This window comes from Carlito syrichta, unplaced genomic scaffold (genome assembly GCF_000164805.1).
Source record: "Carlito syrichta isolate Samal-C Ts95f unplaced genomic scaffold, Tarsius_syrichta-2.0.1 Scaffold306749, whole genome shotgun sequence".
Taxonomy (NCBI): domain Eukaryota; kingdom Metazoa; phylum Chordata; class Mammalia; order Primates; family Tarsiidae; genus Carlito; species Carlito syrichta.
In genome coordinates, this window is record NW_007250845.1 from 438,033 (window position 1) to 450,016 (window position 11,984).

Below are 11,984 nucleotides of genomic sequence, written 5' to 3' on the forward strand. Positions count from 1 at the left end.
AGCCCACGTTGTTGCTCCAGTGTTGCCCAGTGGAAATTGCATTCCCTGGTGTCAGAATGTAGAACTTATTTTTTAAAAGAATTGACTCATAATCCTATCATTTGAAAGTCAGGCATACCTGACTTAAGGTGAGTGTGGCAAAATACGGTATTTCAAATCTGCATTATCATTTACTTTGGGCTTATCTGCTTTCTTATATTGTTTTATTACTGCTTCTATCAATTTTCCTGGATAAAGTTAGTTATGTTTAAGCATTGCTTGAATCAGTACAATTCATTAAAATTTATTTTAGATCTCTGCTGATCCCTTTAAAGTCTGCCTTATGCTTTTTTCTCATCTATACATGAAAATAAAATAATATTTAAATTCACAGGAATTTTTGCATGAATTACATTTAATAAAAATAATTTTAATCCTATCCTACTGTCTATGAGATGGCTGTCATTTAACTGAATTTTAGTATAGCCTAGACCAATATAATGTTAAAAAGTAATTCTACCTGGGAAAAACATGTCAAGGGATATAATGTATATTTGATATAAATTACTTTTGTATATCTATGTAAAATAAAATGTTATACAAAGTTCTCCAAAAATCTAATTCATATCTAAAATTCTACTGAACACTTTTATTTTTGTATACCTTTAGAATATCCTTTAACAAATTTCCCCTATAGGTTTCCCTGTTTTCCCAGTGCCACCATTCTCTCCCTCACTTTCCCTTAAAATCTCAGAACCATCTATCTCAACCTGGGCCCTTCATCCTCTTTGACTAGAAGATGGCCAAATGTCATCTGTTTGCCCTCTAACACAGGTCACTTGTTATTTCTTTTCTATAACAAACATATCCCACCATCATAGTCTAAGGTCCCTCTGCAGCCATCATTCAAGTAATAAGAGTAGCCTTCCTGACTCCGTGCAAATTAAAGGACACTAACACACTAATCTTCCTTAAACGTTGTTTTGATGAACTTAACAATGGTCTCCTCCTACCTATCAAATCTAATTTGAATTCTTCAGCCTAACTTTCAAGGCCTTCTATATGCTGTTGGACTCAATATTTCCGAAAGATGTGCATGACATTTTCCATGATCATTCTAACTAGATTCTTTTATTGTCTCTGTAAGATCATCTAATTTTCATTGCTGGGATTACTCTTATTCCTTCCACCTGTTCATGTTCTCTTCTGTGAATATTAATTGATGAATTCTTTAGCATAAATATTACTCAATAATGACTGTTAGACCTGTATTGAACAACATTTCCGTGAGAAATTTAGCTGAAATTACAACGACCTTTTTATGAGTATGGCTTTAATGAATATCTCAGTTCTTTTATCTTACGTAAGAAACAACTCTAAAGCTACACTGCAGTGCTCTCCTTGGAAGCCTGTGCCATAGCCCAGTGTGGTAGTATAATCTTTTTTTGTATCTTAGTAAGTAAACTTCTTAGTTGGGTATCACAAAGAGCTCATCTTATGTTAAATTCCATTCTTTGGAAACATTGAGCCAGGCGCAGTGGCTCATGCCTGTAGTTTCAGTGACTGAGGCAGAAGGATCGCCTGAGCCCAGCAGGTCGAGGCTGTGGTGGCCATGAGTGTGCCACTGCACTCCAGCCTGGGTGATAAAGTGAGACTCTGACTCAAAAAAAAAAAAAAACAAATTCTGGCTGGGTGCGGTGGCTCATGCCTATAATCCCAGCACTTTGGGAGGCCGAAGTGAGAGGATTGCCTGAAGCCGTGGGTTCGACACCAGCCTGGGCAACTTGGCGAGATCTTGGGTCTACAATAAATAAAAAAATTAGCCAGTCATGGTGGCACTTGCCTGTAGTTTCAGCTACTCGGATGGCTGAGGCAGAAGGATCACCTGAGTTCAGCAGGTCGAGGCTGCGGTGGTCACTCCAGACTGGGTGACAGAGTGAGGCTCTAACTAAAAAAAAAGAAAGAAAAAGAAACATTGACAGAAAAGATTCACTCTGTTCCTCAAGTAAAATGGAACTATTGAGAATTTCATTTCATTCTGAATTGCCTGGGGACTATTATAAGGACCCCTATTCTCATCATCATCATCATCATTATCTGCTATTTAGTATCACGTGCCAGATAATTTGTAGGCCTTTTATGCATGTTATAGATGTATAATCCTCATAATAATTTGTTCAAGAGCTCGTATTTAGTAAATAGTCAGGATTAAAACCCAAGGCCGCTTGATTCTAAAGCCTTCCATTTTTTTCTTCATAATATAGAGCTACTAATTTATCTTTTTTAGTAGATAAAGAATACATACATTGTTTAAAGTAAGGCATAGCTGTGTTGATATTGTGATCAGGATATCATTTAGTACTTATTAACATTTCTCAGAACTAGTAGCATTCTCTAAAATGTTTTTCATAACACTTGTTCCGGGAGATATTAGGAAGTATAACTTGAAAAGTGAGTTCTGTGGTCAATTAGATTTGGTGAACATTAGGTTAAGCAGCTTTGTTTACTACAGGATTTTTTAAAGCCTTCGTCATGCTAACATATACTGTGAGTCTCTCCTTCTGGTTCTTCTCTTAGCTAGGTGTTGGGATTTCTGGATCTAACTTTCCTTCAAATCCCACAGATGACACTTTGGGAACCACTGACTTAGGGCTTATATGATATCTTTTTATCACAGTCTACTTTGGACAATAATATACCACTTTACATATAGGACAAGAACCTTCTACCAGTATATGTGAGTTACCACTCCTCTTTCTCATATGTTCTTTTTTGTCATACATTTTACTTTGCTATAAGCCCTGTAATACATTGCTATTCTTTTTGCTTTAAACAGTCAGTAATTTTTTTTAAGGATTAAAAATGAGAAAATCGTATCTTTTATGTTTCTCGTACAAATTTATGTTTCCAGCACTCTTCTTTTCTTTGTGTGGATCCAATCTGGTATTATTTTCCTTCTGCCTGAAGAAGTTCCTTTAATGTTTCTTGTAGTGCAAACCACAGAGAAAATAGAGGCTTTGGGCATGATCTCTCCCGGCATGCTTCTCTTTCCTTTCTCTTTACCGCTATTCTTTTCTCTAACAATGTCTATTTTTAACTTCTTTCACTCTAGCTCAGAAAGAGCACCGGTGCTTTTGCCCAAGATTGCCTAATTCACCTGTACCCTGGGTACCATTCCATTACAACTCCAGTGGGATCCTTACTCCATCAGAACTTTTCCTGTGTCTCCCATGTCTTCCCTTTAGCCTACAAGTGTGCTCAAGTCATTCATTCTGGATCACTTTTCCCACGGCTCTGCCTTCTCAAGCTTCTGTTCTCTCTTCACCTCTTCACATCAGACTTTCCCAAATGTAGTCTATACTTTTTCAGTTCCTTACTGTACAGTGTTTTTACTTCACACTCTGTTAACTGCTTTTACTAAGCTCTCCAGTGACCTCCTGATTACGTTATCCAATTTCTTGTTTTTCAGTCTTCATAAATGCTTGATACTATTTAATGTACCCTTTTTGCAACTCTACCATTTCTCATCTCATTTTCTGACAAGTTTTTTTCTATATCTATCTATCTATCCATCCATCCATCCATCCATCCATCCATCCATCCATCTATCCATCTATCTATCTATCTATCTATCTATCTTGTCAGTTGGAGTCTCACTGTTGCCCAGGCTGGAGTGCAGTGGCACACTCACGGCTACCCCAGCATCGACCTTCTGCCTCAGTCTGCCAAGTAGCCGGAACTACAGGCGTGCACTACCACGCCTGGCTAATTTTTTATTTATTGTAGAAACGAGGTCTCACCAAGTTTCCGGGCTGATCTCGAACCCGCGGACTCAGGCAATCCACTCACCTCGGCCTCCCAAAGTGCTGGGATTACAGGCTGAGCCACTAAGCCCGGTCAGTGTTGTTTTTTTTTTTTTTTTATTTCACTGGTTTCTCCTTTCTACCTGCTTCTTAAGTGTTTATATTCTTCAGCATTCGGTTATTGATAATCTTGATTGTCTTCACCTTCTTTATGAGTGGTATTGTCTAATCCAGAGGTTTTTAAAGTGTGGTCCTCAAACCAGCAGTATCACCTAGATCTTGTTGGAAAACCAGATTCTCAAGTCTGAATCAGAAGCTCTGAGGTAGAACCAACCCATCAATTGATTCTGATACATGAAAAAGTTTGAGAACCACTTATCTTTGTCATGTGACTTCAACTTTTTATCTTTAGTCCGAACACATCTTTCCATTCCAGATCCTTACTGTGAACTGAATATTTCCATATGGAAGACCCAAAGCCCCCAAAACCTGCTTCTCCTTCTGTTTCCCATTTTCATTAGTAATGTTATCATCTACCCAGTGTTCCAAACAAGACATCCCCACATTACTTTCTCCCTCTGCTTATACTCTCCACTTTTATCTGCTTTTGAAATAACTTTGGATTTAGAAATCCATTGACTAGAAGAAGGAGGAGAGCTAAGTTAGTGTAGTCAGAGAGGATTAAAAAGGGAACATTTATTCAGTGATTAGGAAGTTACCTGAGAGTTCAGTTTTGCTGAGTAGTAGGCTAAATAAATGAAGTTAAAATCTTACAATAGAATTATTATTGACAACAAAAAATGGGTGAACCACATCTCCTAGAAGAGCAAGGATGAATCTGAAGAAGTTAATAGATGATAAGTTGTTTCATTTATGTAAAGTTCAATAGCATGAAAACTAAGAGCTATATTACTGAGAATGCACATATAGGTGGTAACCGCAGAGAAAAGCAAGAGGATGAAAAACACAATTAAGAATATTTACCCTGATGGCAAAGGAAGGGTATGGGATTGGGGAGAGCTATATAGAATACTTCAAATATGAAGGCAAAATGTCTTTCTTAAACTGGATGGTGAGTACATGGGTGTTCTCTGTAGTATGATCCTTTATAGCATGCATATATTTTATAAATATTATGTGTGTGTGTATGTTTTAAGTAGTATAGAACAATAAAAGCCTTAGTACTTTTAGACTTCTTACTAAATGGTCAACAATGAAAATACTTAGGATAACATCCAGAAGTCCAGATGAGGAACAGTTTCCAAGATAAGAGTGATGTGGGTATGTTTATGGAAAAGAAGGCAAAGGAGTAGTGGAGAAGGGAAGATTGAAGTGACGTGAGAGATGGTGACTAAGGTGGGAGCGAGACCCATGAAATGACAGGCTACAAAGCAGCCTTGGAAAGAACGGATGACCCCTTGGCTCAATGTGGTGAGGAAAGGAGTCCTGAAGGGAGGCAGGTAGAAAAACACAGCTGTGAGGTCTGGGGCAGAGACTGTGGTGAAGGGCCTTGCAACTGACAGCCTCTGCTGTCCCGAGAGAGGAGAGGGAGTCATTTCTCTAAGACAACGTTTCCCAGGCCTTTTCATGTGATGGCACCCATCAAAAAACTTCAATATTTGGGCGGCACATAGGGTGAGGAAGGCCGCCATTTGTAACCAGACATGCCTGGACTGATGCTGCAGCCACGCCGAGAGCCTAGAGGATCGTTGTTTGGCATACCTGTAACCCATTTGAGGCACGCTGGCTGGGAAATGCTGACCGAGGGAGGCGTTTCTCAACCTTTTTGTTGCTGTTGTCATCATCTTCTGAAGAAGCCATTTAAGACAATGTTTTTTTCCCTTAAATGTGCCTATCCGTGAAATTTTCATATCACAGAGATACTGTTTGTCCACTTATGTACTGTTTGTATATCCATATTTTATAAATAAATTGAGTAAGTTTTTCTTCTCCCCTCCAGAATCAGTTTTCACCTCCAGTAAGAATGCATGGTCTAGGGCAAAGGTAATAGAAAACGGAGACTTTGTCAGCCATTCACCTGTTTGTCTACATGTGAGCTGGGCAGGAAGTGGTAAAGTTGGTGGGCTAGGGGCCTGGGAGGGAGCATGCCCGCCCTTGTTTAGATGAAAGGGTCTTCACTAGGAGAGGGGTCCATGTTTTCTCTGAAAAATATGAAAAAAATAGAAGACATGTTTCTGCATCCCTTTGCATTTCTTGAAACTGAAAGAAGTTTCTGTGTGTGAGCTCTGATGGAGTGTCGGTGGAAGGATAGCTGAAAATGCATAGATATACGGAGGTGGCTAACATATGTAGGTACATATGGGAGGTACGAGATCTGTTGTGCCTTTGATTATAAAGTTTTTATTTTTTTAAGAAAATGAACTTTTGCTTTTGGCTCCTATGGGAATGTGCAAAAGACTTCTTGACAGAATTTGAAATATATTCTGTGAGGTGAGTACTAAACATTTACTGGAAACATATTTCTAAACTCATCAAAACAAATTTGGATTTTAAAACAGTCCCTAGATGAATCTAATGATAATTTCGACAAGCAAACGTTATTTCTTCAACCAAGCTTGTTTTAGCATAAGGGATTTAAAATTAGGTCTGGCAGATACCAAGGACTCTCACTTATTATTTATTGTATTGACAAGCTGTTTTTACTAATTTTTTAACTTACGTGAGGCTATCTTTAGATGTTCTCCACTAGCTTTAACAGCACAGTTAGTGCCTGAAGAATTTGAATAATTCAGAAAAAATGCTGATAAACTAACTTTTAGTAGAAACAGTGACTGTCATGATAGCAAAAATAAAAACAGCATTTTTGACACAAAAGAATGCTATTCCAAGGTAATAATTCTGCTGCAGTTTAAAAATATGACAAATGACCATGATAAGACTAGGAGAGGTTAAAATTTTTGATTAGTTCCTTCAATAATTATGTTGTTTACTTTAGAATTTTATTCACCTTGTCTGGAAAAGTTATACCAGTGTCCTTCTGGTTCATTTTCTTCTTAGTTTGGTGCAATTATATTATGTCTGTGTTCCCTGAGCTACAGTGTGACAAGTTGATAAAATGCTTGTAAGAGTTTATTTCTATTTAGTATCATTATGTTAGTCTGTTACATAAGATAAAAGTAATTTTACAAATTTGTGAGTTTAGAAGAAAGCTGCAACTAATTATTAGTGGCTTTTTGTTTCAAACTCAATTCCTGGGAAGTTGCAGCTAAAATAGATATTCTCGGGCTTAACAGTAAATGGGCTTTCTGCGTTTGCACTGAAGCATTCCATATTCAGTAAAATAGCAAATAGAACATTACCCTCAAGAGAATCCCCAGAGTAAATGAAGATGAAAAGGAAACTGCAATTTATGGCTTTCTACGGAAAATATCTTTCCCTGGAAAATGTCTGAATGTAATCTTTTGCTTTGAATTAGGTATAATTCTTACATTAGATTCTTCTCCTTTTGAGTGACCGTGAAGAGAAATCTAAAAAATGATTGATTACAAGGTTTTTTTTTTTAAAAAAACTGGTTTAACCCTTATTAGTTTATCCAGTAACTCTTTGTGAAAATGATTGTATGATGTAGTGAAAATACTTGCATCTCTTTCAATTTCTAGGATATTTCCATTTACCCTCACTTAGAGGTACAGGTTACTGGCCTTGTTTATTTACTGTTATCAGATGAATACCAGTACATGCCAGTTAGTCAATGTTCTATTCTAATTGTTTACATATTTTTTTAAAGCCAGAAAATTTAACAGTGGAGGATTGTATACCAACTTTAGTAGCACTAATGTTAGTAAGTCCTGATAACCCACTACCATCAGACCAGATCATTGTTTATTTTAGAAATGAGCCCAGATTTAGAAAGTTCAGACTTTTAAAAGTAGTCATCACTAACTTCTAGTGGAAAATTCGTTCAGTAAATAGAAGGCAGTTTAAGTGGTTATTTAAATTATGGACACCAATTAATTTATTCCCCTCCTTCCCCTTCTTTCTCTTTCTGTCTCTTTCTTCCTTTCAACAAAGTAATAGTCTGTGAATTGAAAATCAACACAGATTGTAGACTCTTCTAACCAATGATTCTCCTGTAAGTTAAGTTTTAGGATCTACAGTTAAGAAAACAAGTCAGAATCACATGATTTGTATACATTGTTTAGTAGCAGAAGTATTAACAATAGTAGTTAAGATTTGTTGAGTCTTTCCCATGTCCAGAAACTGTGTTAATCCAGGTAACTTGGATTAACAATGAGTCATAGCTCCTGGTCCAGATATCTTGCTGCAGTTGTTCTCTAGTACTGCTTGTGCTAAGCATCTTTCTGTATGCATTATTTTATTTAATTCTCTTAGCATCTTTGTGAGGTAGACATTAAATTATCCTTATTTTCAGAGTAGAAAATAGAAGCTCCAAGAGATTAAATATCAGTGAAGTCATAGTAAGTGATGGAGGCTATTTGCAAATCCTCATGGTTGGAACCACAGTCATAACTTTACAAGACAGACCCTGCAGGTGCTTGGTTATTCTATCTAGTTCAGGTGACTCTTAGACACATTTTACAAGAAATTTATTCTCCTTTTAAAAAGTTGTTCAGAACTCCCAGGGATGCATTTTTAAAAACAGTTACATAACGAACTGCATTTTAAATTTCCTTAAGCATTTGCTTTAATGAATTTTTTATTTACTAAATGAAATGTGATGAGGAAATCATGAAGCTATATTTAGTCTAAGATAAGTGAAATTTATCTGAATTTTAAGAGGTTCAGTTCTTTTGATTTCATACTTCTTTCAGAGCTCATTCTTCCAACTGGTGCACATTTCTATAAGTATTTGAGTAGAATTGCCAGTTGGTAGGGTGTGCACATCAGCTGCTCATTATGAAGCAACAGTGCTGAAGTGTTTTTCAAAAGAATTGTAACAATTGACACTCTTGCTAGCTTTGTGTAAGAGTTCTCAAACAGTTGATGTTTTTAGGTTAGAGGTTTTTGCCATTTCTGATGGGTGTGAAATGGTATTTGTTGTGCTTTTCTTTGCATTTCTGTGATTACCAAATGAGGTTCCCTTTTCATACGTTTACTGACAATTTGGTTAAACTCTTTTTTGAACTATCCAAATACTGTTTCCTTTTTTTCTATTTGTAGGAGTTCTTTATAAATTCTGAATGGTAGTCCTTTGCCAATTATGTGTTGCAAAAATATTCTTCAACTCTGTGACTTATCTTTCCACTTTCTCTACAGTGTCTTTTGATGAACAGAAGGTTTTAATATACTGTAGTCAAATTTATCAACCTTTTCTTTTATGGTTTGCAGTTTTTCCATTTTGTTAAAAAAAAAAAAAATCCTTCCTAACCAGTCTATGTTATCTTGTAAAATTTAATAATTTTTCCTTTACATTGTGTCTTTTTTAAAAAATATTCATAATCAATATTTTTTATTATGGTTTTGTGGGGTACAGTTAAGGGTTAGGTGTACAAGTATGTTTCATTCAGGCAGGCACCCTGTTGATAAGAGGTGTTTCCCCATCCCCAGACAGATATTTGCTACTGTTAATCCCATCTCCCCCCGCCCCGCCCCACATTGTGTCTTTAATTCACCTGGAATTTATTGTTCAGCATGAGACAAGAGTAGTGATCAAATTTCATGAGTCTTTTGTCATATAATAACCAATTATCTTAGCACTGCTTATTGAAAGTCTGTAGTACTATTTATTAATCAGCATTACTTCCTTTATCATACCTCAGGTTTCGTGTGTGTGTGTGTGTGTGTGTGTGTGTGTGTGTGTGTATCAGATCAAAGCCCTGCTTGATTCCTGGTTTGCTAAGGGTTCTTAATCCTAAGTGTTGAATATTATAGATTATTCTGCATTTATTCACACAGTTATATTGTTTTTCCTTCATTTATTTATTACTGTGCTGAATTACATTGATTTATTTCCAACTATTCAATCAGTCTTGCATTCCTAGAATAAATCCAATTTGGTTGTGATGTATTATACATTAATATTTTGCTGAATTTGATTTGCTAATTGATTAGTATTTTTAAAGTTGTTTATATTATCCTTTTAATGCTTGCACTGTCTGTAGTGATGATTTTTATTCTTGATCTTGGAATTTGTGTCTTCTCCCCCTTTTTCTTGATATATTCAGAAAACTGACTTCGCTTCATTTATTTTCTCTGTTGCTTTTGTTTTCTATTTCATTGATTTGTATTCTTATACTTATTATTCCTTCTTAGCACTGTCTTTTAGTTTAATTTTTTTCTGTTTTTCTAGATCACTGGTATGAAGCCTTTCTTCTTTTCTCAAATAAGTATTTAATGCTGTGAACGACTGAGGACTGCTTTTATGTGTCTCCCATATTTCTTAATATGTCGTGTTTTCATTTGCGTTAAATTCAAAATATTTTCCAAATTTCTTTGTGTTTTCTTCTCTGACCTGTGGGTTATTTGGAAATGTGTTGCTTACTTTCCAACTGTCTGAGGGAATCCCCAGATACCTTACTTTTCTATTATGGGCAAAGCGTGTACTTTGCATGTTCTATTCATTTCTGATTTATTAAGGCATGTCTTATGGCCCATGATGTGGTCTGTCTTTATTAATGTTGCGGTGTACACGTGTAAAGTGTATTCTGCTGCTGTTGGATGGTGTGTTCTATAAGTTTAATTTAGATCAAATTGACAGATTGTGATGATCTGAGTAATGCTCGATTTCTCCCCTAGATACCAGTAAATCAAAGGGGCAGGGAACTGGTAGAAAGAAGTTTATTTTTGAGTTCGAATCCAGAAAGCAGAGCCAGACTTGAGGTCTTTCTGAAAGGATTTTACAGTTCACTTTAAAAAAATTTTTTTTAATTTAATTTTATTTTTATTATAAAGATGCAGGGTACAATTCAGGGTTAGGTATATAAACGTTGATCATGCAGGTACCCTTGTACAGTTCACTTTTATAAGTCTGGAGTTGTTAGTACCCACACATTAGCCACATGACCAGCAAAGCATTGTACAGAATTTGAGTTTCAGCAGCATTTATCCATAGTGACTTTTTTCAGTCTAGACTTGCTGGTGCCGGGTATCAGAGGTGTCTCATAGATTTTATCATTAGGGCCCGGCAGACGCATTAATCAAGCTTGCCATAGAGTAAAGGGAGTTTACAAGGTGTAAGACATCATGCATTACGCAGCAGTTATATAAATAACAAAACTTATGAGTACATTGATATAAAAGTTATACAAATCACAAGGCTTACAATTACATTGATACTATATTACTCAAACTAATAACCACTCAGAAAAAGGGAGTAAATGGAGATTTGCATCTTTCAGTTGATTGAGTGTAGACTACAGGGAAGTTAAGGATCTCTTGCAGCTACTTACTGGGAGTACATAAGGGATAAGGAAAAGAACACCTTTTATTAGCTCTAAGGAATATTGTTCAGGAAAGTACAGGAGTGCTTGAGCCCTGGCCATGCCCTTCTCCAGGGGCTGTGACAATATGGACAGACATTAGCAGGTCTCTATATCAAGATAGTGTTACTAAAGTCTTCAGAGAGAGTGGTAAAGTCTGTGTGTAAACATAGATTTGTCTATTTCTCCTTTCAGGTTTATCCGTTTGTGCTTGATATATTTTGAAGATCTTGTTTTAGGTGTGTCTATATTTAAAATCGCTTTATCATTTTCATGAATTGACCTTTGTAAGCCTTTCTGAATGTCTATCTTTATCCCTAGTAATTGATCACTTTAACCTTCTTCTTATTAGTGCTTGCGTATCTCTTTTTCCATATTTTAGCTTTTAAGTTATTTATGTCTCCATCTTTTAATACATAGTGTACACTTTTTCCACTAGATCTTTTAACTCATTAATCATAGTTACTTTAAAGTCCTTATCAGGTAGTTTCTACACCTCAGTCATCTCTAGTTTATTTCTGTTGACTTCTTAACTTCATCAATGATCTGTATTCTTTATTGCTTTTTACTGTCTAACAATTTTTAAATCAAATGCTGGACATTGTATATAAAAGATCTTTAGCACTTGAGATAAATATTATTTATTTATGCCTAGAAATGGGCACTTTCTCCTGCTAGGTCATTCGTATGTAAAATTGAGTCAACCTAGTCAGTAGCTGTACTGGGTTTGTTTTTGTGGTCATCAAATTACCTTCAGCACACCACTGACTTCAGGTTTCTTTGCCGGCATGCTCCTGCTACC

General features: G+C 36.1%; 1 protein-coding gene across 1 annotated transcript in view; it reads left to right on the forward strand.

Annotated features, from left to right (window-relative positions):
- SLC41A2 (solute carrier family 41 member 2) overlaps positions 1-11,984 on the forward strand; it is a 148,987-nt gene that overhangs the window by 93,389 nt on the left and 43,614 nt on the right. The window lies entirely within an intron of this gene.